Raw genomic sequence first — 27,320 nt, 5'->3', positions numbered from 1 at the left:
TTCTTATTAGTCCTCTTTCCACTTTGTTCTTCTCTACATAATCTGCCCTTTGTTCTCCATCACTTTCCATTCCTTCAGCTTGATCAGTCTTACTTTGTTCATCGTTTTCCACCATATTTAAAAAGTTTTTAAAACTGTCAGTTATTTCCATTTGTGTCCACTGTTCTTGTTCTGATGTCTGTTTTTCTTCTTCTTCCCTTATAATGTTTGTTTCCTCCTCCATTACCTTTGTTGTTGATTCTTCTCCTTTCTTGTTTCTTTCATGCACCTGTCCGTCTACTTGTTCTGCTCCCCCTCCTTCCTCTCCTTCCATCCAACATTCACACTTGTTTAAAAATTGTTTACATTCTGGGCATTTGACAGTATTACAATTCTTTGCAAAGTGTCCCTTTTCTTCGCATTTATAGCACTTAAAATCTGGGCAATCCATTAGCAAGTGTTCAGGGCTCATGCACAGCCTACAGGTCTTCACTTGATGGCTGTGCATTACCCTGAAGTACTGCGGCCCTTCTGCTGTTTCCAGCTTTGTGCTGTATGGCAATGATGCCACCTCCTTAGGGAATCTCACTTTTAGGAACCTTGTTCCGTCCTCAATGTCAGTGCCAGTGTAAACCCTTCTTTTTATTTTTGATATGGGATAAACTCCCCATCCTTCTAATTTTTCTAAAATTTCTTTATCATCAAGATAGACGGGCAGGTGCATGAAAGAAACAACATAATCCCTGTTTTGCAGCTTTTTGATTTCACAGTTCACTCCCTTAATCAACAGTCCATCAAGCAATTCCTCACATGTTTCTTCCTTCTCCATAGTAAGTTCAAACTCCTTTCCTTGCCTTGGTCTCAAAGCCAGAATTTTCCCATGACCACACTTGTCTGTCACTGCTTTAATGATGTCCACAGCTCTTACCTCATTGACTTCTTCTGTGTTCACTATTACCGTTGCTTCTTTTGAATACTTTCTTCCACCAAGTTGGTTTTTCCTTTGTCCAGCTCGTTGTTTGTTGTCCAGTCCATTTTCGTTAACCATTCTTGTTCCTCCGTCCAGTCCAGTTTCGTTTGCCATGAGAGTCTCCGCATCCAGTCCAGTTTCGTTTGCCAAAAATCCGTCCATTTTATGCCCAGGAAAGAGCAAAAAACAAAAACAACAAACCACCCTCCAGTCAGCGGGATGCTGCTGTCAGGTGGTTTAAAAAACAAAAACACAAAATCAAACTCTAACTCAGTCCACAAAAACAAACACAAAACAAAAAATCTAAAATGGAGGAGAGCCTTTCTCTCCAAACTGCAGCCGATCACTTCCTGTATTGCTCACTAGTGTCCTCTAGTGTTCCCAGGGTGGTATGGCCGTAAGCGAGAGCAGCAGTCAAGAGTTGGCTATTTAAAAATAGGCGCAGCACCAGGAGCCGAGCGCCGCTCAGCTTGCCTTGAAACAGCACCGACAGAAACAATGCCCTTGGCCCCTCAATAGTTTACCTCTTTTTTTTTTTTTTTAAATGTATTTATTAATTTTTTTGCCAAATGAAGGAATTCAAAAAGCTTACAGCACTTGGTATTCCCAGGCGGTCTCCCATCCAAGTACTAACCAGACCCAACCCTGCTTTGCTTCCGAGTTCAGATGAGATCAGGCATTGCCAGGGTGGTATGGCCGTAAGCGAGAGCAGCAGTCAAGAGTTGGCTATTTAAAAATAGGCGCAGCACCAGGAGCCGAGCGCCGCTCAGCTTGCCTTGAAACAGCACCGACAGAAACAATGCCCTTGGCCCCTCAATAGTTTACCTCTTTTTAAAAAAAAAAAAATGTATTTATTAATTTTTTTGCCAAATGAAGGAATTCAAAAAGCTTACAGCACCTGGTATTCCCAGGCGGTCTCCCATCCAAGTACTAACCAGGCCCAACCCTGCTTTGCTTCCGAGTTCAGATGAGATCAGGCATTGCCAGGGTGGTATGGCCGTAAACGAGAGCAGCAGTCAAGAGTTGGCTATTTAAAAATAGGCGCAGCACCAGGAGCCGAGCGCCGCTCAGCTTGCCTTGAAACAGCACCGACAGAAACAATGCCCTTGGCCCCTCAATAGTTTACCTCTTTTTTTAAAAAAAAAATGTATTTATTAATTTTTTTGCCAAATGAAGGAATTCAAAAAGCTTACAGCACCTGGTATTCCCAGGCGGTCTCCCATCCAAGTACTAACCAGGCCCAACCCTGCTTTGCTTCCGAGTTCAGATGAGATCAGGCATTGCCAGGGTGGTATGGCCGTAAGCGAGAGCAGCAGTCAAGAGTTGGCTATTTAAAAATAGGCGCAGCACCAGGAGCCGAGCGCCGCTCAGCTTGCCTTGAAACAGCACCGACAGAAACAATGCCCTTGGCCCCTCAATAGTTTACCTCTTTTTTTTTAAAAAAAATGTATTTATTAATTTTTTTGCCAAATGAAGGAATTCAAAAAGCTTACAGCACCTGGTATTCCCAGGCGGTCTCCCATCCAAGTACTAACCAGGCCCAACCCTGCTTTGCTTCCGAGTTCAGATGAGATCAGGCATTGCCAGGGTGGTATGGCCGTGAGCGAGAGCAGCAGTCAAGAGTTGGCTATTTAAAAATAGGCGCAGCACTAGGAGCCGAGCGCCGCTCAGCTTGCCTTGAAACAGCACCAACAGAAACAATGCCCTTGGCCCCTCAATAGTTTACCTCTTTTTTTAAAAAAAAAATGTATTTATTAATTTTTTTGCCAAATGAAGGAATTCAAAAAGCTTACAGCACCTGGTATTCCCAGGCGGTCTCCCATCCAAGTACTAACCAGGCCCAACCCTGCTTTGCTTCCGAGTTCAGATGAGATCAGGCATTGCCAGGGTGGTATGGCCGTAAGCGAGAGCAGCAGTCAAGAGTTGGCTATTTAAAAATAGGCGCAGCACCAGGAGCCGAGCGCCGCTCAGCTTGCCTTGAAACAGCACCGACAGAAACAATGCCCTTGGCCCTTCAATAGTTTACCTCTTTTTTTTTAAAAAAAAATGTATTTATTAATTTTTTTGCCAAATGAAGGAATTCAAAAAGCTTACAGCACCTGGTATTCCCAGGCGGTCTCCCATCCAAGTACTAACCAGGCCCAACCCTGCTTTGCTTCCGAGTTCAGATGAGATCAGGCATTGCCAGGGTGGTATGGCCGTAAGCGAGAGCAGCAGTCAAGAGTTGGCTATTTAAAAATAGGCGCAGCACCAGGAGCCGAGCGCCGCTCAGCTTGCCTTGAAACAGCACCGACAGAAACAATGCCCTTGGCCCCTCAATAGTTTACCTCTTTTTTTAAAAAAAAAATGTATTTATTAATTGTTTTGCCAAATGAAGGAATTCAAAAAGCTTACAGCACCTGGTATTCCCAGGCGGTCTCCCATCCAAGTACTAACCAGGCCCAACCCTGCTTTGCTTCCGAGTTCAGATGAGATCAGGCATTGCCAGGGTGGTATGGCCGTAAGCGAGAGCAGCTGTCAAGAGTTGGCTATTTAAAAATAGGCGCAGCACCAGGAGCCGAGCGCCGCTCAGCTTGCCTTGAAACAGCACCGACAGAAACAATGCCCTTGGCCCCTCAATAGTTTACCTCTTTTTTTAAAAAAAAAAAATGTATTTATTAATTTTTTTGCCAAATGAAGGAATTCAAAAAGCTTACAGCACCTGGTATTCCCAGGCGGTCTCCCATCCAAGTACTAACCAGGCCCAACCCTGCTTTGCTTCCGAGTTCAGATGAGATCAGGCATTGCCAGGGTGGTATGGCCGTAAGCGAGAGCAGCAGTCAAGAGTTGGCTATTTAAAAATAGGCGCAGCACCAGGAGCCGAGCGCCGCTCAGCTTGCCTTGAAACAGCACCGACAGAAACAATGCCCTTGGCCCCTCAATAGTTTACCTCTTTTTTAAAAAAAAAAATGTATTTATTAATTTTTTTGCCAAATGAAGGAATTCAAAAAGCTTACAGCACCTGGTATTCCCAGGCGGTCTCCCTATCCAAGTACTAACCAGGCCCAACCCTGCTTTGCTTCCGAGTTCAGATGAGATCAGGCATTGCCAGGGTGGTATGGCCGTAAGCGAGAGCAGCAGTCAAGAGTTGGCTATTTAAAAATAGGCGCAGCACCAGGAGCCGAGCGCCGCTCAGCTTGCCTTGAAACAGCACCGACAGAAACAATGCCCTTGGCCCCTCAATAGTTTACCTCTTTTTTTTAAAAAAACAAATGTATTTATTATTTTTTTTGCCAAATGAAGGAATTCAAAAAGCTTACAGCACCTGGTATTCCCAGGCGGTCTCCCATCCAAGTACTAACCAGGCCCAACCCTGCTTTGCTTCCGAGTTCAGATGAGATCAGGCATTGCCAGGGTGGTATGGCCGTAAGCGAGAGCAGCAGTCAAGAGTTGGCTATTTAAAAATAGGCGCAGCACCAGGAGCCGAGCGCCGCTCAGCTTGCCTTGAAACAGCACCGACAGAAACAATGCCCTTGGCCCCTCAATAGTTTACCTCTTTTTTTTAAAAAAAAAATGTATTTATTAATTTTTTTGCCAAATGAAGGAATTCAAAAAGCTTACAGCACCTGGTATTCCCAGGCGGTCTCCCATCCAAGTACTAACCAGGCCCAACCCTGCTTTGCTTCCGAGTTCAGATGAGATCAGGCATTGCCAGGGTGGTATGGCCGTAAGCGAGAGCAGCAGTCAAGAGTTGGCTATTTAAAAATAGGCGCAGCACCAGGAGCCGAGCGCCGCTCAGCTTGCCTTGAAACAGCACCGACAGAAACAATGCCCTTGGCCCCTCAATAGTTTACCTCTTTTTAAAAAAAAAAAAAATGTATTTATTATTTTTTTTGCCAAATGAAGGAATTCAAAAAGCTTACAGCACCTGGTATTCCCAGGCGGTCTCCCATCCAAGTACTAACCAGGCCCAACCCTGCTTTGCTTCCGAGTTCAGATGAGATCAGGCATTGCCAGGGTGGTATGGCCGTAAGCGAGAGCAGCAGTCAAGAGTTGGCTATTTAAAAATAGGCGCAGCACCAGGAGCCGAGCGCCGCTCAGCTTGCCTTGAAACAGCACCGACAGAAACAATGCCCTTGGCCCCTCAATAGTTTACCTCTTTTTTAAAAAAAAAATGTATTTATTATTTTTTTGCCAAATGAAGGAATTCAAAAACTTACAGCAGCTGGTATTCCCAGGCGGTCTCCCATCCAAGTACTAACCAGGCCCAACCCTGCTTTGCTTCCGAGTTCAGATGAGATCAGGCATTGCCAGGGTGGTATGGTCGTAAGCGAGAGCAGCAGTCAAGAGTTGGCTATTTAAAAATAGGCGCAGCACCAGGAGCCGAGCGCCGCTCAGCTTGCCTTGAAACAGCACCGACAGAAACAATGCCCTTGGCCCCTCAATAGTTTACCTCTTTTTTAAAAAAAAAAATGTATTTATTAATTTTTTTGCCAAATGAAGGAATTCAAAAAGCTTACAGCACCTGGTATTCCCAGGCGGTCTCCCATCCAAGTACTAACCAGGCCCAACCCTGCTTTGCTTCCGAGCTCAGATGAGATCAGGCATTGCCAGGGTGGTATGGCCGTAAGCGAGAGCAGCAGTCAAGAGTTGGCTATTTAAAAATAGGCGCAGCACCAGGAGCCGAGCGCCGCTCAGCTTGCCTTGAAACAGCACCGACAGAAACAATGCCCTTGGCCCCTCAATAGTTTACCTCTTTTTTTAAAAAAAAATGTATTTATTAATTTTTTTGCCAAATGAAGGAATTCAAAAAGTTTACAGCACCTGGTATTCCCAGGCGGTCTCCCATCCAAGTACTAACCAGGCCCAACCCTGCTTTGCTTCCGAGTTCAGATGAGATCAGGCATTGCCATTTTTTTTTTTTTTTTTTTTTTTTTTTTTTTTTGTTCAAAATTCATACAATTCACTTATTTATACAGATTACACTTCAGACAAAACATTTAAAAGGTCCCTATTACATTCATAGCTTCACAACAATGTGTTTTTTCTGTTTTTTTCCACATAAAATGTTCCAAGTAGTATTCCTTAAAAGGTAAAATCACATTTTTAAAAAGACATTTTTAGTCCTGTGTCATTTAAAATCTTTGTGACTTCTTGAGTAAAAACATCATAAAAAGCCTCCTGCATTTCCTCTAACTTAAAATAATAAAATAGACATTCAAAATATTTCTCCACCTTCCTCTTAAACACATTCCACACATTTAATAAAGCTTTTTCCTTTTTTGCTACAACTCTTCTCTCCCATATTGCACTTTTCATTAAAATCACAAGTAGATTTATGAGTTTTTTATTATCACATTCTTTGTTCAGCCCCAACAGTAACACCTTTTCCCACTCTAGATTGTCATCTCTTTCTCCTTTCAAAGTTAAAATCATGCTTTTGCATTTCTCATTAAAATCTTTTAACTCATTACAATATAAAAACAAGTGTAAAAATCCTTCATCTGCATCTTGACATACTTTACATGTGAGACTTTCCTCCATCCCTATTTTGTTTAAAATTACATCTGTAAACACTGCTTTACTCCTGATAAAATATTCTAAATTCTCCAGTTTTGACTGTACAAATTTGCCATTTATATTAGCCCATATATTGTCTTCATTTACATCTTTAAAACGCCGTATCCAGTACTGATTTGCACCAGGTTTCTTAAAAACCCCATCTCTAAAAAACCCATAAATCATTTTTACTGTACAATCTTTAAAATCCCACCATTTCTCTCCAAATCTTACACTCACATCTTTACTTTGTTTATTTTCTTCCATGTTTTCTATTCTTGTTAACCATTCTGCTGGTATGGCATTTTTAATTATGTCGTATTCCTTTATTATGTCTTGTCTGTTAAAATCCTCCTTCGCTTCATCCATCACATCAATAACATACTGCACCGGTAAAAATCCTTCCTTAAATTCATATAAAATATCCCCTACTCTTGTTATTCCCACCTCCCACCATTTCCTAAAAAACACCACTTTCTCTTGATTAAGAATGTCACTGTTTAAAAATAAAGGCTGATTTAAAATGTTCTCGCGTCCTTGTATATTAAAATGTACACAAGTTAAAAATTTCCCCCATGCTCCAATCAATTCTTTATAAAAGTCTGGTAGACCCTCTGTCATGAATGTTTTCATCCTCATCCATAAAATATTATCTCCCATATTAAAATTGCCACTTTTACTTAAAAAATATTCCATTGTTCTTTTCCATGCTGCCTTATTTTCTTCATCCAAATATTTCTTTACCATTTTCACTCTTAAGCTGTTTTTTCTTTGTTCGACGTCTATTAAACCTAGTCCCCCTTTGCCCACTTCTCCAATCAACGTTGCGTATGCTATTCTTGGAGGCTTCCCTTCCCATAAAAAATCTAAAAAACATTTTTTCAGCCTTTTTTCCATCCACAGTGGCATTGATGACACATATAAAATATTCCATAATTTAGAAACCATTAAAACATTCAAAATTAAAACCCTCCCCTTCAAAGTTAAAGACATTAATTTCCAAAACCTCAGCCTTCTTTCAATCCCTCCTAACATTTCCTCCCACATAGTTGCTTCTGCTTTCTTTTCATGCCTCCCAACTACAATGCCTAAAATTTTTATTTCATCCATTTCCTTGAACGTAAAATGTCCAGATAAAGCCTCAGTTCCTCCAAATCTCAAATATACTGTTTTATCTTCGTTTATTTTAGCTCCTGAACCCTTACAAAAATGTTGCACTGTTTCCATTGCTTGCTTTACACTTGCCAGATCTTTTAGTATTAATGTAGTATCGTCAGCATATTGAAAAATTTTATTCACTCCCCCCTCTACCTCTATTCCTTTTATTCGTTCCTCATTCTTCACAGCTAATCCCAGTGGTTCTGCAACTAAGGCATATAAAAGTGCAGATAACGGGCAACCCTGTCTGATTGATCTTGTTATTTTAAAACAGTCCGTTAAAAAACCATTGCATTTTATCCTGGTTATAGCTCCTCTATATAAAATCTGAACCCACTTTATAAAATTTTCCCCAAAACCAAAACTCTTTAACACTCCAAATAAAAAGTCATGCTCCACTCTATCAAAAGCTTTCTCAAAGTCCAGACTAATTAAAAAACCATCTTTCTTCTTATCATTTATATATCTTATTGTGTCTTTAATACTCATAGTTGTGTCAGCAATGTCTCGTCCTTTTATACTATATGCTTGGTTTGTTTTGATTATGCTTGGCATCACTTCCTTTAGTCTGTTAGCTAAAACTTTTGCTAAAATCTTGAAATCAGTGTTGAGCATTGTTATAGGTCTATAATTTTTTAAATCTACTTTATCCCCCTTTCCTTTGTATATCATCTTCATTAAGCCCATCCCCATTCTTTTATTTACCCCACCATTCTCAAAAATCTCATCATATACTTCCTTTAAAATACTAGATAAAATATCTTTAAAAACAATATAAAATTCACTTCCCAACCCATCAATTCCTGGACTTTTCTTTTTGTTCAATTCACTAATTGCTCTTTTTATTTCTTCTTCTCTTACCTCTTTGTCACATTCTCTTTTTTCCTCTTCTTCTACTCTTGATTTGATTAGCTTTAGCAAATCCCTTTTTTCTTTTTCTTTTATTCCCTCTGTGCAAAACAATTTCTCATAATATGATCTTATTTCTTCCAAAATCTCCTCATTTTCTTCCACTATGTTCCCATTTTTGCTCCTTATTTCTTTAATCATTTCTGCCTTCCCTCTTGTCTTCTCTAGATCAAAGAAAAATTTAGTGCACTTTTCCCCTCCACTGTAAATTTGGCTTTGCTTCTTAATCTTGCACCTTCAAATTTCTCCTCCTCCATTTCTTTCAGTCTTCCTTCCAGTTCTTTTATCTGTTGTATATCTTTTCCATTCTCATTTTTCAATTCGTTTTCTAGTTTTTCTTTCAGCTCCTTTTCCTTATATTTTTTACAATTTTGTAACTGTTTACAGTATTTTATTGTAAACTTTTTAACTAAATGTTTCACAATCTCCCACCACATTCTTTTGTCCTCATTATAAATTTCATTCCCTTTTTCCTTTTGAATAATTTCCTTTATACTTAAAACATAGTCTTCATTCTTTAAAACCGCTGTGTTTAAAACCCATACCCCTGGCCCTCTTTTCACATTACTCCAGTCTAGATTCATAAAAATTGGCTTATGGTCACTCAAACTTGTTTCTTCATATTTGATCTTGCTTATAAACCCTTCCACATTTCTTGTGCATAAAATAAAATCAATTCTTGTTTGACAAAAAAAATTCCCCACTAACTGTCTTCTTGAGTACTCTTTTTTCTGTTCATTCCTTTCTCTCCACACATCAATTAAATTCATCTCCTCCATCAATATTTTCAGTTCTTTTCTTCCTTTATCTGTTTTAAAAACCATTCCCTCAGCCATTTCTAATTTACTAAAAACAGTGTTAAAATCCCCCATGATAATAACTCTTTCATGTTTCTTTAAATAATCTCTTAGTACATTAAAATACTCTTTCTTTCTGTTCTCCTCTGTTGGGGCATGAACGTTCACCATAATTACTTTTTTCTTCTCATACTCCATTTCACATATCATACACTTCCCCTCTTTGTCATTATAGATTGTTTTACATAAAACCCCACTGTTTTCTTTTATTAAAATTGCAACTCCTCTCCCCAGCCTCCCATCCCCATTATTGTATAAAATCTCCCCACTCCACCTTTTTCTTATTTCCTTCATGTATTCTTCCTTCCAGTTTGTCTCTTGTAATAAAATCACATCTTCTCGTTTACACATTTCTTTCACTTTTTCAAATTTTCTGATGTCTAAAAGCCCTCTTGCATTAAAAGACACAATTCCTAAAACCATAAATAAGATAAAAACATTCATAAAAAACATCATCTCAGTCCATCTCTTCCAGGCCCTTTAGCAACTCATACTTATTTTCGCATTCAATTTCTCCATCTTTTAGCAGTTTTTTCCTTGCAGTCTCTAAATTAGGTTTTATCTTTATCGATCTTCTTCTTTTTGATGATTTCACCTGTGTCTCTTTGTTTCCCTCCTTTTGTAAATGTTCCTCTAACTCGTCTTGCTCCTCATTACTTTGGTCTTTTGTCTCCACTGTGTCCAATGCCTTTTGAAAACTGTCTGTCATGTCCATTTGTGTCCAAAATATGTCTTCCTGTTGTCCTTGTTGTAAGTCTTTATTATTCGAATTGCTCAATTCTGCTGCTTCCAAAACATTCCTTAAACTGTCAGTCATATCCATTTGAGTCCATGTTGTCCCTTCCTGTTCAGTGACTCTGTCCTTTCCATTAGCCTCATTCTCTTGTAGTTTTTCCTCTTTTAGATTCTGTTCTTCTGTCTTGAGTTGTTGTTTTGTCCTCTAACTGTATATTGTCTCCTTCATACATCTGTCTGTCTACCCGCTGCTCTACCTCCTCCTCCTCTTCCCCCATCCAACATTCACATTTATTTAAAACCTTATTACAATCCGGGCACTTCACCGCATCGCAATCCCTTGCGAAATGCCCCTTTTCCTCGCACTTATAACACTTAAAATCTGGACAGTCTTTCACCACATGATCTGGGCTCATGCACAGCCTGCAAGTTTTCACCTGATGGCTGTGCATCACCCTAAAGTATTGTGGTCCTTCTGCTGTCTCTATTCTTGTGCTGTACGGGAGGGACGCCACTTCCTTGGGGAATCTGGTTTTAACAAACCTCGTCCCATCTTCAATATCTGTGCCCGGATAAAACCTTCTTTTAATTTTTGAAATGGGACAAACTCCCCAATTATCCAATTTCTCTAAAATATCTATGTCAGCAACATAGACAGGCAGATGCATGAAGGAGACAACATAATCGCGGTTTTGTAGCCTCTTTACTGTACAGTTTATTCCTTTTATAGTCAATCCGTCTGTTAATACATCAGCATCTTCCTCTCTTTCAAGTGTTACTTCATATTCCTTGTTTTGTTTTGGTCTTACAGCCAAAATCTTTCCATCCCCAATCCTCTCCGTCACTGCTTTAATTAAATCCATTGCTCTCACCTCAGTTGTTTGTCCCATATCCACCGTTACAGTTGCTTCTTTTAAATAAATCCTTTTCCTTGCTTCCTTCTCCGATCGGTTTGTTTCTCGTTGTCGTCTGTCCAGTCCATTGTCATTTGCCTTCTCAAATCCGTCCGCCATTGCCAGGTCTGTCACCGTAGATCCGTCCATTTCCAAAAAAAATAGGAATAAAAAAACACTCCTCCCGAACAGCTCACGCTGTTGGGAGGATAAACTAAACAAACTCAAAAAAAGTTTAACAAAAATGTATTTAAGTCAAAAATAAAACTAAACAGAAGAAAATGTGGTGAGCCTCTCTCACCAACTGCAGCCAAACACTTCCTGGAATGTACCACTATCACACATGCACAGGGTGGTATGGCCGTAAGCGAGAGCAGCAGTCAAGAGTTGGCTATTTAAAAATAGGCGCAGCACCAGGAGCCGAGCGCCGCTCAGCTTGCCTTGAAACAGCACCGACAGAAACAATGCCCTTGGCCCCTCAATAGTTTACCTCTCTTTTTTAAAAAAAAAATGTATTTATAAATTTTTTTGCCAAATGAAGGAATTCAAAAAGCTTACAGCACCTGGTATTCCCAGGCGGTCTCCCATCCAAGTACTAACCAGGCCCAACCCTGCTTTGCTTCCGAGTTCAGATGAGATCAGGCATTGCCAGGGTGGTATGGCCGTAAGCGAGAGCAGCAGTCAAGAGTTGGCTATTTAAAAATAGGCGCAGCACCAGGAGCCGAGCGCCGCTCAGCTTGCCTTGAAACAGCACCGACAGAAACAATGCCCTTGGCCCCTCAATAGTTTACCCTCTTTTTTAAAAAAAAAAATGTATTTATTAATTGTTTTGCCAAGTGAAGGAATTCAAAAAGCTTACAGCACCTGGTATTCCCAGGCGGTCTCCCATCCAAGTACTAACCAGGCCCAACCCTGCTTTGCTTCCGAGTTCAGATGAGATCAGGCATTGCCAGGGTGGTATGGCCGTAAGCGAGAGCAGCAGTCAAGAGTTGGCTATTTAAAAATAGGCGCAGCACCAGGAGCCGAGCGCCGCTCAGCTTGCCTTGAAACAGCACCGACAGAAACAATGCCCTTGGCCCCTCAATAGTTTACCTCTTTTTTTAAAAAAAAAAATGTATTTATTAATTTTTTTGCCAAATGAAGGAATTCAAAAAGCTTACAGCACCTGGTATTCCCAGGCGGTCTCCCATCCAAGTACTAACCAGGCCCAACCCTGCTTTGCTTCCGAGTTCAGATGAGATCAGGCATTGCCAGGGTGGTATGGCCGTAAAGCGAGAGCAGCAGTCAAGAGTTGGCTATTTAAAAATAGGCGCAGCACCAGGAGCCGAGCGCCGCTCAGCTTGCCTTGAAACAGCACCGACAGAAACAATGCCCTTGGCCCCTCAATAGTTTACCTCTTTTTTAAAAAAAAAAATGTATTTATTAATTTTTTTGCCAAATGAAGGAATTCAAAAAGCTTACAGCACCTGGTATTCCCAGGCGGTCTCCCATCCAAGTACTAACCAGGCCCAACCCTGCTTTGCTTCCGAGTTCAGATGAGATCAGGCATTGCCAGGGTGGTATGGCCGTAAGCGAGAGCAGCAGTCAAGAGTTGGCTATTTAAAAATAGGCGCAGCACCAGGAGCCGAGCGCCGCTCAGCTTGCCTTGAAACAGCACCGACAGAAACAATGCCCTTGGCCCCTCAATAGTTTACCTCTTTTTTAAAAAAAAAAATGTATTTATTAATTTTTTTGCCAAATGAAGGAATTCAAAAAGCTTACAGCACCTGGTATTCCCAGGCGGTCTCCCATCCAAGTACTAACCAGGCCCAACCCTGCTTTGCTTCCGAGCTCAGATGAGATCAGGCATTGCCAGGGTGGTATGGCCGTAAGCGAGAGCAGCAGTCAAGAGTTGGCTATTTAAAAATAGGCGCAGCACCAGGAGCCGAGCGCCGCTCAGCTTGCCTTGAAACAGCACCGACAGAAACAATGCCCTTGGCCCCTCAATAGTTTACCTCTTTTTTTAAAAAAAAAATGTATTTATTAATTTTTTTGCCAAATGAAGGAATTCAAAAAGTTTACAGCACCTGGTATTCCCAGGCGGTCTCCCATCCAAGTACTAACCAGGCCCAACCCTGCTTTGCTTCCGAGTTCAGATGAGATCAGGCATTGCCAGGGTGGTATGGCCGTAAGCGAGAGCAGCAGTCAAGAGTTGGCTATTTAAAAATAGGCGCAGCACCAGGAGCCGAGCACCGCTCAGCTTGCCTTGAAACAGCACCGACAGAAACAATGCCCTTGGCCCCTCAATAGTTTACCTCTTTTTTAAAAAAAAAAATGTATTTATTAATTTTTTTGCCAAATGAAGGAATTCAAAAAGCTTACAGCACCTGGTATTCCCAGGCGGTCTCCCATCCAAGTACTAACCAGGCCCAACCCTGCTTTGCTTCCGAGTTCAGATGAGATCAGGCATTGCCAGGGTGGTATGGCCGTAAGCGAGAGCAGCAGTCAAGAGTTGGCTATTTAAAAATAGGCGCAGCACCAGGAGCCGAGCGCCGCTCAGCTTGCCTTGAAACAGCACCGACAGAAACAATGCCCTTGGCCCCTCAATAGTTTACCTCTTTTTTAAAAAAAAAATGTATTTATTAATTGTTTTGCCAAATGAAGGAATTCAAAAAGCTTACAGCACCTGGTATTCCCAGGCGGTCTCCCATCCAAGTACTAACCAGGCCCAACCCTGCTTTGCTTCCGAGTTCAGATGAGATCAGGCATTGCCAGGGTGGTATGGCCGTAAGCGAGAGCAGCAGTCAAGAGTTGGCTATTTAAAAATAGGCGCAGCACCAGGAGCCGAGCGCCGCTCAGCTTGCCTTGAAACAGCACCGACAGAAACAATGCCCTTGGCCCCTCAATAGTTTACCTCTTTTTTTTAAAAAAAAAAATGTATTTATTAATTTTTTTGCCAAATGAAGGAATTCAAAAAGCTTACAGCACCTGGTATTCCCAGGCGGTCTCCCATCCAAGTACTAACCAGGCCCAACCCTGCTTTGCTTCCGAGTTCAGATGAGATCAGGCATTGCCAGGGTGGTATGGCCGTAAGCGAGATCAGCAGTCAAGAGTTGGCTATTTAAAAATAGGCGCAGCACCAGGAGCCGAGCGCCGCTCAGCTTGCCTTGAAACAGCACCGACAGAAACAATGCCCTTGGCCCCTCAATAGTTTACCTCTTTTTTAAAAAAAAAAATGTATTTATTAATTTTTTTGCCAAATGAAGGAATTCAAAAAGCTTACAGCACCTGGTATTCCCAGGCGGTCTCCCATCCAAGTACTAACCAGGCCCAACCCTGCTTTGCTTCCGAGTTCAGATGAGATCAGGCATTGCCAGGGTGGTATGGCCGTAAGCGAGAGCAGCAGTCAAGAGTTGGCTATTTAAAAATAGGCGCAGCACCAGGAGCCGAGCGCCGCTCAGCTTGCCTTGAAACAGCACCGACAGAAACAATGCCCTTGGCCCCTCAATAGTTTACCTCTTTTTTTTTAAAAAAAAATGTATTTATTAATTTTTTTGCCAAATGAAGGAATTCAAAAAGCTTACAGCACCTGGTATTCCCAGGCGGTCTCCCATCCAAGTACTAACCAGGCCCAACCCTGCTTTGCTTCCGAGTTCAGATGAGATCAGGCATTGCCAGGGTGGTATGGCCGTAAGCGAGAGCAGCAGTCAAGAGTTGGCTATTTAAAAATAGGCGCAGCACCAGGAGCCGAGCGCCGCTCAGCTTGCCTTGAAACAGCACCGACAGAAACAATGCCCTTGGCCCCTCAATAGTTTACCTCTTTTTTAAAAAAAAAAATTTATTTATTAATTTTTTTGCCAAATGAAGGAATTCAAAAAGTTTACAGCACCTGGTATTCCCAGGCGGTCTCCTATCCAAGTACTAACCAGGCCCAACCCTGCTTTGCTTCCGAGTTCAGATGAGATCAGGCATTGCCAGGGTGGTATGGCCGTAAGCGAGAGCAGCAGTCAAGAGTTGGCTATTTAAAAATAGGCGCAGCACCAGGAGCCGAGCGCCGCTCAGCTTGCCTTGAAACAGCACCGACAGAAACAATGCCCTTGGCCCCTCAATAGTTTACCTCTTTTTTAAAAAAAAAAATGTATTTATTAATTTTTTTGCCAAATGAAGGAATTCAAAAAGCTTACAGCACCTGGTATTCCCAGGCGGTCTCCCATCCAAGTACTAACCAGGCCCAACCCTGCTTTGCTTCCGAGTTCAGATGAGATCAGGCATTGCCAGGGTGGTATGGCCGTAAGCGAGAGCAGCAGTCAAGAGTTGGCTATTTAAAAATAGGCGCAGCACCAGGAGCCGAGCGCCGCTCAGCTTGCCTTGAAACAGCACCGACAGAAACAATGCCCTTGGCCCCTCAATAGTTTACCTCTTTTTTTTAAAAAAAATGTATTTATTAATTTTTTTGCCAAATGAAGGAACTCAAAAAGCTTACAGCACCTGGTATTCCCAGGCGGTCTCCCATCCAAGTACTAACCAGGCCCAACCCTGCTTTGCTTCCGAGTTCAGATGAGATCAGGCATTGCCAGGGTGGTATGGCCGTAAGCGAGAGCAGCAGTCAAGAGTTGGCTATTTAAAAATAGGCGCAGCACCAGGAGCCGAGCGCCGCTCAGCTTGCCTTGAAACAGCACCGACAGAAACAATGCCCTTGGCCCCTCAATAGTTTACCTCTTTTTTTTTTAAAAAAATGTATTTATTAATTTTTTTGCCAAATGAAGGAATTCAAAAAGCTTACAGCACCTGGTATTCCCAGGCGGTCTCCCATCCAAGTACTAACCAGGCCCAACCCTGCTTTGCTTCCGAGTTCAGATGAGATCAGGCATTGCCAGGGTGGTATGGCCGTAAGCGAGAGCAGCAGTCAAGAGTTGGCTATTTAAAAATAGGCGCAGCACCAGGAGCCGAGCGCCGCTCAGCTTGCCTTGAAACAGCACCGACAGAAACAATGCCCTTGGCCCCTCAATAGTTTACCTCTTTTTTAAAAAAAAAAAATGTATTTATTAATTTTTTTGCCAAATGAAGGAATTCAAAAAGCTTACAGCACCTGGTATTCCCAGGCGGTCTCCCATCCAAGTACTAACCAGGCCCAACCCTGCTTTGCTTCCGAGTTCAGATGAGATCAGGCATTGCCAGGGTGGTATGGCCGTAAGCGAGAGCAGCAGTCAAGAGTTGGCTATTTAAAAATAGGCGCAGCACCAGGAGCCGAGCGCCGCTCAGCTTGCCTTGAAACAGCACCGACAGAAACAATGCCCTTGGCCCCTCAATAGTTTACCTCTTTTTTAAAAAAAAAAATGTATTTATTAATTTTTTTGCCAAATGAAGGAATTCAAAAAGCTTACAGCACCTGGTATTCCCAGGCGGTCTCCCATCCAAGTACTAACCAGGCCCAACCCTGCTTTGCTTCCGAGCTCAGATGAGATCAGGCATTGCCAGGGTGGTATGGCTGTAAGCGAGAGCAGCAGTCAAGAGTTGGCTATTTAAAAATAGGCGCAGCACCAGGAGCCGAGCGCCGCTCAGCTTGCCTTGAAACAGCACCGACAGAAACAATGCCCTTGGCCCCTCAATAGTTTACCTCTTTTTTTTAAAAAAAAATGTATTTATTAATTTTTTTGCCAAATGAAGGAATTCAAAAAGTTTACAGCACCTGGTATTCCCAGGCGGTCTCCCATCCAAGTACTAACCAGGCCCAACCCTGCTTTGCTTCCGAGTTCAGATGAGATCAGGCATTGCCAGGGTGGTATGGCCGTAAGCGAGAGCAGCAGTCAAGAGTTGGCTATTTAAAAATAGGCGCAGCACCAGGAGCCGAGCGCCGCTCAGCTTGCCTTGAAACAGCACCGACAGAAACAATGCCCTTGGCCCCTCAATAGTTTACCTCTTTTTTAAAAAAAAAAATGTATTTATTAATTGTTTTGCCAAATGAAGGAATTCAAAAAGCTTACAGCACCTGGTATTCCCAGGCGGTCTCCCATCCAAGTACTAACCAGGCCCAACCCTGCTTTGCTTCCGAGCTCAGATGAGATCAGGCATTGCCAGGGTGGTATGGCCGTAAGCGAGAGCAGCAGTCAAGAGTTGGCTATTTAAAAATAGGCGCAGCACCAGGAGCCGAGCGCCGCTCAGCTTGCCTTGAAACAGCACCGACAGAAACAATGCCCTTGGCCCCTCAATAGTTTACCTCTTTTTTTAAAAAAAAAATGTATTTATTAATTTTTTTGCCAAATGAAGGAATTCAAAAAGCTTACAGCACCTGGTATTCCCAGGCGGTCTCCCATCCAAGTACTAACCAGGCCCAACCCTGCTTTGCTTCCGAGTTCAGATGAGATCAGGCATTGCCAGGGTGGTATGGCCGTAAGCGAGAGCAGCAGTCAAGAGTTGGCTATTTAAAAATAGGCGCAGCACCAGGAGCCGAGCGCCGCTCAGCTTGCCTTGAAACAGCACCGACAGAAACAATGCCCTTGGCCCCTCAATAGTTTACCTCTTTTTTTTTTTAAAAAAAATGTATTTATTAATTTTTTTGCCAAATGAAGGAATTCAAAAAGCTTACAGCACTTGGTATTCCCAGGCGGTCTCCCATCCAAGTACTAACCAGGCCCAACCCTGCTTTGCTTCCGAGTTCAGATGAGATCAGGCATTGCCAGGGTGGTATGGCCGTAAGCGAGAGCAGCAGTCAAGAGTTGGCTATTTAAAAATAGGCGCAGCACCAGGAGCCGAGCGCCGCTCAGCTTGCCTTGAAACAGCACCGACAGAAACAATGCCCTTGGCCCCTCAATAGTTTACCTCTTTTTTTTTTTAAAAATGTATTTATTAATTTTTTTGCCAAATGAAGGAATTCAAAAAGTTTACAGCACCTGGTATTCCCAGGCGGTCTCCCATCCAAGTACTAACCAGGCCCAACCCTGCTTTGCTTCCGAGTTCAGATGAGATCAGGCATTGCCATTTTTTTTTTTTTTTTTTTTTTTTATTATACTTTTCAAAATTCATACAATTCACTCATTTATACAGATTACACTTAAGACAAAACATTAAAAAGGTCTATTTTACATCATAGCTTCACAACAATGTGTTTTTTCTGTTTTTTTCACATAAAATGTTCCAAGTAGTATTCCTTAAAAGGTAAAATCACATTTTTAAAAAGACATTTTTATTCCTGTGTCATTTAAAATCTTTGTGACTTCTTGAGTAAAAACATCATAAAAAGCCTCCTGCATTTCCTCTAACTTAAAATAATAAAATAGACATTTAAAATATTTCTCCACCTTCCTCTTAAACACATTCCACACATTTAATAAAACTTTTTCCTTTTTTGCTACAACTCTTCTCTCCCATATTGCACTTTTCATTAAAATCACAAGTAAATTTATGAGCTTTTTATTATCACATTCTTTGTTCAGCCCCAACAGTAACACCTTTTCCCACTCTAGATTGTCATCTCTTTCTCCTTTCAAAGTTAAAATCATGTTTTTGCATTTCTCATTAAAATCTTTTAACTCATTACAATATAAAAACAAGTGTAAGAATCCTTCATCTGCATCTTGACATACTTTACATGTGAGACTTTCCTCCATCCCTATTTTGTTTAAAATGACATCTGTAAACACTGCTTTACTCCTGATAAAATATTCTAAATTCTCCAGTTTTGACTGTACAAATTTGCCATTTATATTAGCCCATATATTGTCTTCATTTACATCTTTAAAACGCCGTATCCAGTACTGATTTGCACCAGGTTTCTTAAAAACCCCATCTCTAAAAAACCCATAAATCATTTTCACAGTACAATCTTTAAAATCCCACCATTTCTCTCCAAATCTTACCCTCACATCTTTACTTGGTTTATTTTCTTCCATGTTTTCTATTCTTGTTAACCATTCTGCAGGTATGGCATTTTTAATTATGTCGTATTCCTTTATTAAGTCTTGTCTGTTAAAATCCTCCTTTGCTTCATCCATCACATCAATAACATACTGCACCGGTAAAAATCCTTCCTTAAATTCATATAAAATATCCCTTACTCTTGTTATTCCCACCTCCCACCATTTCCTAAAAAACACCACTTTCTCTTGATTAAGAATGTCACTGTTTAAAAATAAAGGCTGATTTAAAATGTTCTCGCGTCCTTGTATATTAAAATGTACACAAGTTAAAAATTTCCCCCATGCTCCAATCAATTCTTTATAAAAGTCTGGTAGACCCTCTGTCATGAATGTTTTCATCCTCATCCATAAAATATTATCTCCCATATTAAAATTCCCACTTTTACTTAAAAAATATTCCATTGTTCTTTTCCATGCTGCCTTATTTTCTTCATCCAAATATTTCTTTACCATTTTCACTCTTAAGCTGTTTTTTTCTTTGCTCCACGTCTATTAAACCTAGTCCCCCTTTGCCTACTTCTCCAATCAACGTTGTGTATGCTATCCTTGGAGGCTTCCCTTCCCATAAAAAATCTAAAAAACATTTTTTCAGCCTTTTTTCCATCCACAGTGGCATTGATGACACATATAAAATATTCCATAATTTAGAAACCATTAAAACATTCAAAATTAAAACCCTCCCCTTCAAAGTTAAAGACATTAATTTCCAAAACCTCAGCCTTCTTTCAATCCCTCCTAACATTTCCTCCCACATCGTTACTTCTGCTTTCTTTTCATCCCTCCCAACTACAATGCCTAAAATTTTAATTTCATCCATTTCCTTGAACGTAAAATGTCCAGATAAATCCTCAGTTCCTCCAAATCTCAAATATACTGTTTTATCTTCGTTTATTTTAGCTCCTGAACCCTTACAAAAATGTTGCACCGTTTCCATTGCTTGTTTTACACCTGCTAGATCTTGTAGTATTAATGTGGTATCATCAGCATATTGAAATATTTTATTCACTCCCCCCTCTACCTCTATTCCTTTTATTCGTTCCTCATGCTTCACAGCTAATCCCAGTGGTTCTGCAACTAAGGCATATAAAAGTGCAGATAACGGGCAACCCTGTCTGATTGATCTTGTTATTTTAAAACAGTCCGTTAAAAAACCATTGCATTTTATCCTGGTTATAGCTCCTCTGTATAAAATCTGAACCCACTTTATAAAATTTTCCCCAAAACCAAAACTCTTTAACACTCCAAATAAAAAGTCATGCTCCACTCTATCAAAAGCTTTCTCAAAGTCCAGACTAATTAAAAAACCATCTTTCTTCTTATCATTTATATATCTTATTGTGTCTTTAATACTCATAGTTGTGTCAGCAATGTCTCGTCCTTTTATACTATATGCTTGGTTTGTTTTGATTATGCTTGGCATCACTTCCTTTAATCTGTTAGCTAAAACTTTTGCTAAAATCTTCAAATCAGTATTGAGCATTGTTATAGGTCTATAATTTTTTAAATCTACTTTATCCCCCTTTCCTTTGTATATCACCTTCATTAAGCCCATCCCCATTCTTTTATTTACCCCACCTTTCTCAAAAATCTCATCATATACTTCCTTTAAAATACTAGATATAATATCTTTAAAAACAATATAAAATTCACTTCCCAACCCATCAATTCCTGGACTTTTCTTTTTGTTCAATTCACTAATTGCTCTTTTTATTTCTTCTTCTCTTACCTCCTTGTCACATTCTCTTTTTTCCTCTTCTTCTACTCTTGATTTGATTAGCTTTAGCAATTCCCTTTTTTCTTTTTCTTTTACTCCCTCTGTGCAAAACAATTCCTCATAATATGATCTTATTTCTTCCAAAATCTCCTCATTTTCTTCCACTATGTTCCCATTTCTGCTCCTTATTTCTTTAATCATTTCTGCCTTCCCTCTTGTCTTGTCTAGATCAAAGAACAATTTAGTGCACTTTTCCCCCTCCACTGTAAATTTGGCTTTGCTTCTTAACCTTGCACCTTCAAATTTCTCCTCCTCCATTTCTTTCAGTCTTCCTTCTAGTTCTTTTATCTTTTGTTTATCTTTTCCATTCTCATTTTTCAATTCGTTTTCTAGTTTTTCTTTCAACTCTTTTTCCTTATATTTTTTACAATTTTGTAATTGTCTACAGTATTTCATTGTAAACTTTTTAACTAAATGTTTCACATTCTCCCACCACATTCTTTTGTCCTCATTATAAATTTCATTCCCTTTTTCCTTTTGAATAATTTCCTTTATACTTAAAACATAGTCTTCATTCTTTAAAACCGCTGTGTTTAAAACCCATACCCCTGGCCCTCTTTTCACATTACTCCAGTCTAGATTCATAAAAATTGGCTTATGGTCACTCAGACTTGTTTCTTCATATTTGATCTTGCTTATAAACCCTTCCACATTTCTTGTGCATAAAATAAAATCGATTCTTGTTTGACAAAAAAAAAAAAAAATTCCCCACTGTCTTCTTGAGTACTCTTTTGTTTGTTGTAGACTGTTGGGGAGGGTTGGTAATGGAGGTGGGTGCTTGGTGAAGGGATGTAGAGGGAAAACTGGAAGAGTGGTAATGAGTAGGGAGAGGAAGAGCGTTAGGACTTGTAGAGAAAGACTGGGTAGAAATAATCTGGGTTGAAGAGTGAGGGAGGTTGGAAGGGAGAGAGAATTGAGGAGGATTAAGGGTGGAAGGGATGGCTGAAAGAGTAGGGCTGGAGTTTTCACTGGAATGTGGAGCTGGAGGCAAAGGGAGGGGGGTGGAAAGTCAGAGAGTGGCGTCATTATCTGGTGGATTGTCCATGTTTTGGAATGTTATGGTAGGTGCAGTTTGTCCAGTTCCATGGGATTGCTTTTTATTGCTTTTCTTGGTTGCTTTCTTTAATGCTCCAGAGAGATTTCGTGCATGTGGAGCTGTGGTGTGTTGAGGATAGGGGGTGTGGTGGCAGCGAGCGGTTCTGCTGTGCTGAGGCGGCGGAGTTGGTGATGAGATGGATTCTTAGAGTTTTAGTAGTTTCATTTTATTGCAGCTGTTGGGGATGGAGATTCCGGCATTTATGAGGGTCTGGCGGCGTTCGTTCACAGTCATCTTGTTGAAATTGAGGGATGATGATCTTCCGGAGGCGTATGAAGAAACTAGAAAAGGTGGGTGGCGATTTTGAGTGATGGGGGATGGGGATTGTATGCAGCATTGAGTCCTTGCTGAAGAAGAGAGGATAGGCCTTCGGCCTCTTATTGGAGCCTCTGTATCGAGTCGGCTTCTAGGCTGGGCTTGGTGTTGTTGAACCCGAGCTGGTGTTTCTAGGAGAGCGGAGTTTCTAGTTTCATCAACTAAATTGCTACTAGTAAAAATTGGTTTGTCCTCCACACACTTCTCCCCCACTGTTACATCCTCTCTTCCCTCAAACATACACGGTTCTCACTTCTTGATGTAAATAGTTCAGCAGAAACACTCCACTTTAACATCCTGCCTAGGTGAGATCAGTCCTGTCTCCACCAGACCAATGCACCCTACTCCCTGGCTGTCAGATAGTCTGAGAATGGTTAGTGTTAGGGCATGTTCTGAGATAACATAGAACAGCACCCAGGGCAACAGAGAGAGCATGGCACAAATCAAAAGCCATCACTGACCTCAGCAGGCACCAAACCCAGCTGGTACTATTAGCCTCCCAATTCCATTCGACCAAAACCCAATACTACCATAACAAAATATTCATTTACAAAATACAACTCATAAAATCAAAAGACAATTTGTGAATTAACAAAAATTGGATTAGTGAATTTAAGAGTTGTGTGCTACTTCAAAAAAATTCCAGAGACCTAAGGAGAACACTAAATGTGTCCCTCCTTGGCAGTGGCTTTCTTTGAATACTACATGTGTTCATTGCAACCAAGTTAATCAATGGTTTTTAACTCTTATAGCAGATGAATCCTTCTGCATGTGTCTGAAATGTATGATGTCTGGTGCTAAACAAAAGCTAGTGATATTTGCAATACATTGGTGTAAATGAAAAACTAGTATCAGAAACATTATTTGTCTTGTAACATTTGATGTAAGATAGTAACGAATTTACAAGATATTTTAATACATATAAAATTACCAAGCAGTCTGTTAATGACTTACCCTGAGCATAATGATACAGGGCGTGAGCCTGCCCTCCATGGCAACTGCTCATTGGAAGACACGGCTGTAGAGACGGACCGAACCAGATCACTTAAAAACCTACTGCAACAGTAAAAAAAACTTTGCTTTTTGCATTAGTTCGCTGCTGCTCTCTGCCCTCTCTCGCCTTGCACTTGGACACTGCACTGCCATGCAATCGGGCCGCAAAGAACCTTCCATGCAACCTATTAAAGTTTAGGAACCGCAGAAACTGTAAAAAACGTCTGCAAACCGACTCTCAGCAGAGTCTGTCACCCCGGTATCCCAGGACAACTTCCACTCACAAGCGAGTGAATCCCAAGGACGTCACTGAAGCGGAGTCACCAACCAATCAGGAACGCCGTGTTTTGTCGAGGCCAGTCGGCGAAGGAAACTCAAACAAATGTTGTATTTTGCTGATCTGGTGCAAATTGATCTTAAGCAGTTAAAGATAAGCCAAATCTCTGCTTTTGTGGTTTCTGAGGTGTGATTCTAAGATCGAGAAATATAAGCTAAAATTAATTTGGGACGGTTGTCAAATCATTTTGCACAAACACCAGAATTGAGAACCACTGCTCTGAGGTACTCAAAATAACAAACTAACACACTCAACATGAATTGCCTTCCTAAAGTTACTTCTCTACTTCAGTATATCCCTGTAAATATTTCTTTACAATATTTAAATCAGTTTGATAATTTAGTCAATTAATTTCTTTGGAACAGTAAGCAGCCTAGGTTGCATAAGAGTACATTGCAACAGCCAGTTGATAAAAAAAGGGTTGGGGCTTCCTGAGCATTTATTTCATTAATGCGCCTTCAGTCTGAGACACCTCGTGCACTGGTCCATCCCTCCTGAGAGAGCTCCATCTTGGTTTATGGTTGAACAAGCCATCCTACTTCCCCTTCCACCACTACAGTGATTATCCATCTATTTATTTATTTCATTTTGTAAATAAGTTATTTTTGAGGCTGATCTCAGAAATATAGGTTTTACTGACAGAATTTTAGGTGCAAGCTAGGACTGTCTCTATTATTTGCAGATAACGTTGTCCGTTTGGCTTCATAGGACATGGACCTTCAGTATGCAGTGGGACAGTTTGCTGCTGAGTGTGACATGGCAGGGAAAGAAACAGCACCTCTTTATCAGAACATTTATCACAACCGGACACATTTTGCAAAGTGTTATGACCCACTTGTTCATGTCGCACCATAAAAGAGAGATGAGCTTTCAAAATAGCCTGAATGCAAATCATTTATTATAAAGTGTAACTCATAGAACAATCAATCAAAGCAACCAACATAGTCTAGAGGTAATAATGAAGATTAAGAACTTAGGATATAAATCACAACAACACTTTAACTACATGATACTGCAAAACAATGCAAAGTAATGCAAAACAAAACCATAAGGTTAAAGAGTCAATAAGATGGCAGGTCTTGACATGAGGACTCCTGAGTAGCCACAGCTACAGGGTAGCTAGCACAACAACTTTTATATACCCATTGAGTAATGCAGGCATCCAATCAGGATTTACCACACACTCCAATCTGGAGTCTAGGGATCATCACAGTGTATTAATATTGTAAAACTTAATACTTGTCGCTCTGCCTAAATCATAAAATATTCATCAAGTTTGTATTCTACTCAAAAAAGTAAATGTAGTAAACTAGAAAGAATCTTGAACCTAAAAGTAAAGAAACTTCACTAATAAAACATGCAACACAGGACAATTGAATGAGCTTTCTAAACTGAGGCCCTGGTACATTGCAAACTAACCATCCTGGAGCTCCACCTTGTCTGATGTCCGGTGTGTTCTCCACTGTGAATTGCATGGTGCTGTTTAAATTTTGGAGCTGTAATAAAAGTCTTCTCACACTCAAGCACATGTACTCTTTCACACCAGTGTGGATCTTCATGTGTTCATTAAGGTTTGCTGATCGGTTGAAACTCTTTCCACACTGAGTCCATGTGAATGGTTTCTCTCCAGTGTGGATCTTCATGTGTTTATTAAGGTCTGATGAGTAGCTGAAACTCATCCCACACCAAAGCTGCGGTCACACTAGAGTTTGAGCATGCAAAATTCTGTTGTACGGTGCTGCAAAAAGGAGCGGGATTAAACAAGATGATTAGACATTAAAAAAGTGAGCGATTGGGTCCATATTTTACATTTCTGTCCAGAGAGGTCATGTTTTGATCTACGATCTATGGGGAGAAAAGTCCAGTGTGACCGCGGCTCAAATGCAAGTGAATGGTTTCTCTCCAGTGTGGATCCTCATGTGTTTATTAAGGGATGATGATTGGCTGAAACTCTTCCCACACTGAGTGCATGTGAATGGTTTCTCTCCTGTGTGAATCCTCATGTGGTCTTTAAGGGATGATGAATGGCTGAAACTCTTCCCACACTGAGTGCATGTGAATGGTTTCTCTCCAGTGTGGATCCTCATGTGGCCATTAAGGGATGATGATTGGCTGAAACTCTTCCCACACTGAGTGCATGTGAATGGTTTCTCTCCAGTGTGGATCATCATGTGAATCTTAAGATAGCCTTTTTTTCCAAAACTCTTTCCACACTGAGTGCAGGTGCACATGAAACGATTCTTGCCTCTCCTTCTCAAAATACCATCAGTCTGTGAATGAGTTTTTTTCTCAATTTTGACATGATGTTCCTCCTCTTTACTCCCCTTATTCTCTTCAATTAGGTCTGAAATAAAAAAAAAACGTTAGTTTTCACAAAGTCTCAAAAATTCATCAAAAGCTGAAAACTGAAAAGACACTGGAAACGTTGGCTACACACACTGTAATTTTGATGCACATTAAATGTAAAAAATCAGATAATATTTTGTTTGGTCCATTTACGTGTACACATTTAAGCAGATTCAATTCAATTCATCTTAATTTACATTGTAAAAGCACTAGATAAATAGTGTCACAGCTGCTTAACATAGAAGTTATAGTGAATAGAAACAGTGTCAGTCCAGTTTTCAGAATTCCTACATAATGATAAGACACAGATTTGAAAGCTGTAAATGGCCTATTTTTAGTCGTATTTATTCATAATTACAACAAAATGTTTTTTCTAAATTTTGTAAAGCAGACAGGGAATACTTGTTTATTCTGTGCCTCACTGGTAAACACATCAGAAAAAAAAGTTCTGGGGTAACAGTTGAACAAACAGCTGAATATTTGCTTCGCAGACATGAGACATACCTGTACAGCATCTGCATAAAGGCTGGAATGTGCACCTTTCCCATTGTGTGTTGTTGGGTCATTTTCATCCATTCCGGGGGGATTTTGAGGCTTAATTTGGCCAAAACTTTCTCTCTGTTTCAGCAAACGGACTGATATTTGGGAACATCTTATTTTGACATATTCTAGGAAAATGCTTTAAAAAAAAAAAAAAAAAAAAAAAAAACATTACACTGGGCAAATTTACTCCCTTTTCGTTATATTCATGGCTGTTTTTTTTCTCCATTGGTCTCTATTATAACAAAAATTTTTTGATTGCAAAGCCATGACAGCATATAATCATACATTTATGATTGTTGTTGTTTTCTGTGACGATAATCAACATTGTTAATTTGGTCTCCACCCATGGGACAGCGAAAAGTAAACTGGCTGAGAGGAGGAGAGTTGAAGAGGGCAGCATTATGTGGTGTGCGGAGGAAAGAGAAATAGACTGTTGCAGTGCGGGGAAATGAGTAGAGAAACCGTGTCGAGACGAGCAGTGTAAACTTAACGACTGGTTGTGAGAAACAAAAAGCAAAAGTATGTATCGAAGCAACAGAGCAAAGACTGCCATCTCGTACTGGAGTGTTCGTGACGTCTGTGAACGAGTGCATCACCAAAGACTTTAGTGCAGTGTGTTCTAAACAAAATCAACTTACTGATTTATCTTGCTGGCATAGGGTCAGCTGCCGAAAGCCTTTATCCCGCAGTCGACAGTGTCAGAGTTTCCTGTTAGGCACCCGAGGCTGCTACTCACCAGCTGGGTTCGTCGACACCCTCAACCTTCACATCCACACCTCCACGTTCGCCATTTCCCTCTCATTTCCCTTGACCCCTCCGCTCCGTCAGTAAGAAGCAAAAGTTTTTGTTCCCCTTCATAAAGAAACTTCAACATGCGTCTGGAAACCAGACTATGGGAGTTCGTCAGACGACCTATCACTTCTGAAGATAAGAAAACGGGCCAATCAAATGCCATTTGAATTGGCGGAGCTTGGCTCCACAG

General features: G+C 40.7%; 1 protein-coding gene and 35 non-coding genes across 36 annotated transcripts in view; 1 reads left to right on the top strand and 35 right to left on the bottom strand.

The window, feature by feature from the left end:
• Nucleotides 1-27,320, top strand: part of LOC130222030 (gastrula zinc finger protein XlCGF57.1-like) — a 142,463-nt gene that overhangs the window by 79,131 nt on the left and 36,012 nt on the right. The window lies entirely within an intron of this gene.
• LOC130223999 (5S ribosomal RNA) lies at nt 1,535-1,653 on the bottom strand. The gene has a single exon (XR_008837102.1). It is a non-coding gene; the product is annotated as a 5S ribosomal RNA (ribosomal RNA).
• Nucleotides 1,836-1,954, bottom strand: LOC130223854 (5S ribosomal RNA). Its single transcript, XR_008836965.1, has one exon. It is a non-coding gene; the product is annotated as a 5S ribosomal RNA (ribosomal RNA).
• Nucleotides 2,136-2,254, bottom strand: LOC130223652 (5S ribosomal RNA). The gene has a single exon (XR_008836777.1). It is a non-coding gene; the product is annotated as a 5S ribosomal RNA (ribosomal RNA).
• Nucleotides 2,436-2,554, bottom strand: LOC130223914 (5S ribosomal RNA). Its single transcript, XR_008837023.1, has one exon. It is a non-coding gene; the product is annotated as a 5S ribosomal RNA (ribosomal RNA).
• On the bottom strand, nt 2,736-2,854 carry LOC130223650 (5S ribosomal RNA). The gene has a single exon (XR_008836775.1). It is a non-coding gene; the product is annotated as a 5S ribosomal RNA (ribosomal RNA).
• LOC130223649 (5S ribosomal RNA) lies at nt 3,037-3,155 on the bottom strand. Its single transcript, XR_008836774.1, has one exon. It is a non-coding gene; the product is annotated as a 5S ribosomal RNA (ribosomal RNA).
• LOC130223648 (5S ribosomal RNA) lies at nt 3,337-3,455 on the bottom strand. The gene has a single exon (XR_008836773.1). It is a non-coding gene; the product is annotated as a 5S ribosomal RNA (ribosomal RNA).
• Nucleotides 3,639-3,757, bottom strand: LOC130223647 (5S ribosomal RNA). The gene has a single exon (XR_008836772.1). It is a non-coding gene; the product is annotated as a 5S ribosomal RNA (ribosomal RNA).
• Nucleotides 3,939-4,058, bottom strand: LOC130224008 (5S ribosomal RNA). Its single transcript, XR_008837111.1, has one exon. It is a non-coding gene; the product is annotated as a 5S ribosomal RNA (ribosomal RNA).
• LOC130223646 (5S ribosomal RNA) lies at nt 4,242-4,360 on the bottom strand. Its single transcript, XR_008836771.1, has one exon. It is a non-coding gene; the product is annotated as a 5S ribosomal RNA (ribosomal RNA).
• On the bottom strand, nt 4,543-4,661 carry LOC130223645 (5S ribosomal RNA). Its single transcript, XR_008836770.1, has one exon. It is a non-coding gene; the product is annotated as a 5S ribosomal RNA (ribosomal RNA).
• Nucleotides 4,845-4,963, bottom strand: LOC130223644 (5S ribosomal RNA). Its single transcript, XR_008836769.1, has one exon. It is a non-coding gene; the product is annotated as a 5S ribosomal RNA (ribosomal RNA).
• LOC130224034 (5S ribosomal RNA) lies at nt 5,142-5,260 on the bottom strand. Its single transcript, XR_008837135.1, has one exon. It is a non-coding gene; the product is annotated as a 5S ribosomal RNA (ribosomal RNA).
• On the bottom strand, nt 5,442-5,560 carry LOC130223892 (5S ribosomal RNA). Its single transcript, XR_008837002.1, has one exon. It is a non-coding gene; the product is annotated as a 5S ribosomal RNA (ribosomal RNA).
• On the bottom strand, nt 11,591-11,709 carry LOC130223643 (5S ribosomal RNA). Its single transcript, XR_008836768.1, has one exon. It is a non-coding gene; the product is annotated as a 5S ribosomal RNA (ribosomal RNA).
• On the bottom strand, nt 11,892-12,010 carry LOC130223642 (5S ribosomal RNA). Its single transcript, XR_008836767.1, has one exon. It is a non-coding gene; the product is annotated as a 5S ribosomal RNA (ribosomal RNA).
• LOC130223963 (5S ribosomal RNA) lies at nt 12,193-12,311 on the bottom strand. The gene has a single exon (XR_008837069.1). It is a non-coding gene; the product is annotated as a 5S ribosomal RNA (ribosomal RNA).
• Nucleotides 12,494-12,612, bottom strand: LOC130223641 (5S ribosomal RNA). The gene has a single exon (XR_008836766.1). It is a non-coding gene; the product is annotated as a 5S ribosomal RNA (ribosomal RNA).
• On the bottom strand, nt 12,794-12,912 carry LOC130223891 (5S ribosomal RNA). The gene has a single exon (XR_008837001.1). It is a non-coding gene; the product is annotated as a 5S ribosomal RNA (ribosomal RNA).
• Nucleotides 13,094-13,212, bottom strand: LOC130223901 (5S ribosomal RNA). Its single transcript, XR_008837011.1, has one exon. It is a non-coding gene; the product is annotated as a 5S ribosomal RNA (ribosomal RNA).
• On the bottom strand, nt 13,394-13,512 carry LOC130223639 (5S ribosomal RNA). The gene has a single exon (XR_008836764.1). It is a non-coding gene; the product is annotated as a 5S ribosomal RNA (ribosomal RNA).
• Nucleotides 13,693-13,811, bottom strand: LOC130223638 (5S ribosomal RNA). The gene has a single exon (XR_008836763.1). It is a non-coding gene; the product is annotated as a 5S ribosomal RNA (ribosomal RNA).
• Nucleotides 13,995-14,113, bottom strand: LOC130223636 (5S ribosomal RNA). Its single transcript, XR_008836762.1, has one exon. It is a non-coding gene; the product is annotated as a 5S ribosomal RNA (ribosomal RNA).
• LOC130223635 (5S ribosomal RNA) lies at nt 14,295-14,413 on the bottom strand. Its single transcript, XR_008836761.1, has one exon. It is a non-coding gene; the product is annotated as a 5S ribosomal RNA (ribosomal RNA).
• LOC130223634 (5S ribosomal RNA) lies at nt 14,596-14,714 on the bottom strand. The gene has a single exon (XR_008836760.1). It is a non-coding gene; the product is annotated as a 5S ribosomal RNA (ribosomal RNA).
• Nucleotides 14,896-15,014, bottom strand: LOC130223983 (5S ribosomal RNA). Its single transcript, XR_008837088.1, has one exon. It is a non-coding gene; the product is annotated as a 5S ribosomal RNA (ribosomal RNA).
• Nucleotides 15,196-15,314, bottom strand: LOC130223633 (5S ribosomal RNA). The gene has a single exon (XR_008836759.1). It is a non-coding gene; the product is annotated as a 5S ribosomal RNA (ribosomal RNA).
• Nucleotides 15,495-15,613, bottom strand: LOC130223632 (5S ribosomal RNA). Its single transcript, XR_008836758.1, has one exon. It is a non-coding gene; the product is annotated as a 5S ribosomal RNA (ribosomal RNA).
• On the bottom strand, nt 15,795-15,913 carry LOC130223631 (5S ribosomal RNA). The gene has a single exon (XR_008836757.1). It is a non-coding gene; the product is annotated as a 5S ribosomal RNA (ribosomal RNA).
• Nucleotides 16,096-16,214, bottom strand: LOC130223630 (5S ribosomal RNA). The gene has a single exon (XR_008836756.1). It is a non-coding gene; the product is annotated as a 5S ribosomal RNA (ribosomal RNA).
• On the bottom strand, nt 16,396-16,514 carry LOC130223905 (5S ribosomal RNA). Its single transcript, XR_008837014.1, has one exon. It is a non-coding gene; the product is annotated as a 5S ribosomal RNA (ribosomal RNA).
• On the bottom strand, nt 16,696-16,814 carry LOC130223900 (5S ribosomal RNA). Its single transcript, XR_008837010.1, has one exon. It is a non-coding gene; the product is annotated as a 5S ribosomal RNA (ribosomal RNA).
• Nucleotides 16,996-17,114, bottom strand: LOC130223890 (5S ribosomal RNA). The gene has a single exon (XR_008837000.1). It is a non-coding gene; the product is annotated as a 5S ribosomal RNA (ribosomal RNA).
• Nucleotides 17,296-17,414, bottom strand: LOC130223629 (5S ribosomal RNA). Its single transcript, XR_008836755.1, has one exon. It is a non-coding gene; the product is annotated as a 5S ribosomal RNA (ribosomal RNA).
• Nucleotides 17,598-17,716, bottom strand: LOC130223940 (5S ribosomal RNA). Its single transcript, XR_008837047.1, has one exon. It is a non-coding gene; the product is annotated as a 5S ribosomal RNA (ribosomal RNA).

The sequence above is a fragment of the Danio aesculapii genome, chromosome 4 (assembly GCF_903798145.1).
Source record: "Danio aesculapii chromosome 4, fDanAes4.1, whole genome shotgun sequence".
Lineage (NCBI taxonomy): Eukaryota > Metazoa > Chordata > Actinopteri > Cypriniformes > Danionidae > Danio > Danio aesculapii.
Note: the sequence above shows the minus strand (reverse complement) of the source record. Positions and strands in the feature narration are given on the sequence as shown.